The sequence below is a fragment of the Phascolarctos cinereus genome, unplaced genomic scaffold (genome assembly GCF_003287225.1).
Source record: "Phascolarctos cinereus isolate Bilbo 61053 unplaced genomic scaffold, phaCin_HiC Scaffold_4;HRSCAF=312, whole genome shotgun sequence".
NCBI lineage: Eukaryota > Metazoa > Chordata > Mammalia > Diprotodontia > Phascolarctidae > Phascolarctos > Phascolarctos cinereus.
In genome coordinates this window covers 564066866-564069885 of record NW_027555847.1, presented here as the reverse complement: position 1 = coordinate 564069885, position 3020 = coordinate 564066866, and positions in this window count along the sequence as shown.

Sequence of the window (3020 nt, the reverse complement as noted above, 5' to 3'; positions counted from 1 at the left end):
GCATACATCAATATCTGTTTAAAGCACAACTTCATTTTGGCATGTTCAACTACAATGGTTTCAGTTAACGATTAGATATGTATTCAAACATTTGCCCTTTAAAAAAAAAGAAAAAGGAAAGAAAGAAAAACCCACCACCACTACCACCTAAGAAAAGGGTCCTGTTACTTTAAGAACACAAAATGCTATCATACCTGTCAGATGGAGGAAAGTTAGGCCATAATGGAAACCATGCACAATTTTTATTTCAGGTCTACACTTTTTTAAACTTGGTTATTCCAGCTTTGTTCTTAACCTATTTAAACTTGACACAATGAGGATGGACTACATGTAATTTTTTCTTTGCAGGAGAAGGAGAGTATCTTATCTTTGTTATACTTTCTGGGCATGAAATCTGACATACTACTGTGATGAATTTAGTTTTGGTTGAAGTGGGGGAATAGGGGAAAATTTTTTTATACATCATTATGAAATTCAAATTTTAAGCAGGATTTGTGTAAACCAGGAAGAATTTGATGTGATTATAGAGCCTAATACATCTTGAATTATAAAGAAATGTATAATAAATTTAGAATTTTGATAAATGAATATTCCTAGCAAGTGAATAAAATGTATTCAATTAACTAAAACCCCATGCACTTCTGAACTGAAATGGAATCGACTGTAATTGATTTATTTGAAACCAGAGGTTAAGGACTGAATTAGCTAAGTACAACTGGGTATTTCAAGCCACTGACTTCTCAAATGTCAGATCCTTTCTATTTTAAATATTATTTCAGCTGCGGGGCATTGCTGTCCTGATGGCTGTTTCACCAGTTAAATCTCAAATTATATTAATATTCGATTTTGGGGAGAGGGGTTAGATTGTGATTTGAAAAGTTTTTTTGGAGGGGGGATGACAATAAACCTTGAAAGAGCATTGTGGTTTGATTTAAATCAGGTGTTGAAATTAGCACACTCTTCCCCCACCAGCAAGAAGGGTCTGCACTTTAACAGTCAACCATTTTTCCTAATTTGAGCTAATCTAAAAGAGCAAATGTTCTTACTAAATAAAAACCTAACGTAGAATAACAATGGTGATGACTGATGCATTTAAAGATAAATCTGGAACCTGAAAAAGCAGTTATCACAGGTTTTAGTAGGTGTAGGTTGGTCACAGCAGAGAATTCCATATTCAAATAGTTTCCATTAGACCTATAAAATCCTTTTTTTCCTTCAATAATGACCTCCCTCACCCAGCCATCTCCCCTACAAAATGCTATGGAGTTTCCTTTTGGGTTTTACTTGGAAAAAAAACTATGCAAAGAACCATGATCCTTAAAATGCACAACTGTAGAATAAAATGAATTAATTCTATACATTTTGAAAGCATTGTTTATTATGACCTTGTAATGTACTAACACAACACTTCCTTTTTCTCTTGCTCAGGATGCAAGGATTATATTGGGTACAGGATTTCAAAAGTAACAAGCATCTGTAAATCCAGATATGAATGAATGGTATTTAATAAGATTGTTTCCATTTAAAAATGAGTATTTATGTGTTGTTGTAGAAAGAGCAGCAATGTATTGCTGTTTATGAATGCTATTGTGCCTGAGGTTAGGATCCCCCACACAATCTGAGATGCAGCCAAGAAAAACAGCCCTGATAGACAATGCTTCATTTCACCTGCTACAGCACTGTGCATTTCATTTATGTCAAGAATATGTACAGTTAGGGTTCATTCACCTCATTATTTTGTTACATCTACTTTACAGTTAACCAGTCTCTCTAGGAAATAATAAATAACCGTTTTAAAAACAATTGCAGCTTTGCATTCAGAGGATCCACTTTCAATTTGTATTAGGAAAAATCCACCATTGTTATGAACTAGCTTGCTTTTGAAAATAGAATTTAGACTCCACCAACTCTCTTCTGCTTGAGGAGATTGATTTTACACTGCCTTCCCTAAGTAGATTACCAAAGCAAAATGAAACATATTGGACTTTATCTAATACTTTGCATCACCAGCCCTACCAAACATCAAAATATTTGAACAAATGTTAATTCTCCCTGTAGTTTTCCTATATACCTTACAGTTAACCTCTTCCATTTTCTGCTTGGAAAACACACAAACATCCACCTCACAAAGCAAAGAGGCTTTTTCTTTTAAAATTAACTAGCATGAACTCTGAATTAGCAAGCCTTATTTACAAACAAATACTGACATATAGGGCCCAAACAAAATACCCCTAGTTTTCAATAGACTGTCTTAAGCAATATGCAGATATATGTGCTTGGGTTTTGTTTTCATTTTCATTTCAGCACATTTGTTTTTTGTTTTAAATTAGGTTCCTTCAGGTAGGATGGGGAATGTAAAGGAGTAGTTATAGAAAAGATACCAATATCTATCAGTTTCCTGTATTCCTGTGAAAGCTATCTAAACATATAATATCAGTTCATCTATAAATGTGAAAATGAATCTGAATTAAATTTCTTCCATTCCACTGCTACTCATACATTTGTATCACAATTCTTTTTCTTTTCCAAGATTCATTTTAGATCATTTGAACATCTTATCAACAGAAGCATATAATTCTGGCACTAATGAACCAGATAATTATTTCCCTATGAAAGGTTCATATTTTTGTTTTAAAACACAAATCAAAACCTAGAGAATCAACATAAATAAAACTTTATTTTCTTTTTTAAAATAAAATTCTGTTTTAAGGAAAAGATGGTATGTCATTCCTTTAGCAGTAGAGACAATTTTTTATCCAAAAGAATACATTGTGTTTTATTGTGTCATTTGTCTGAATACAGACTCAGTGGAATATCTAAATGATACCCTGCTCTGAACTCCAAGTTGAAAGTAAGTTTTTATTATACTTGAGGGAAACAATGGGTTCAGCTGCTTATTGCAAGGAGCAATTGTCAAGGGAGAGTTAAACTCAATTACTGTAACCATACTGAATAAAAAATACTGCCAAGAACAAAAATACGCCTGGGTAAAGACAGCCACTGAATAAAAAAAATCGACA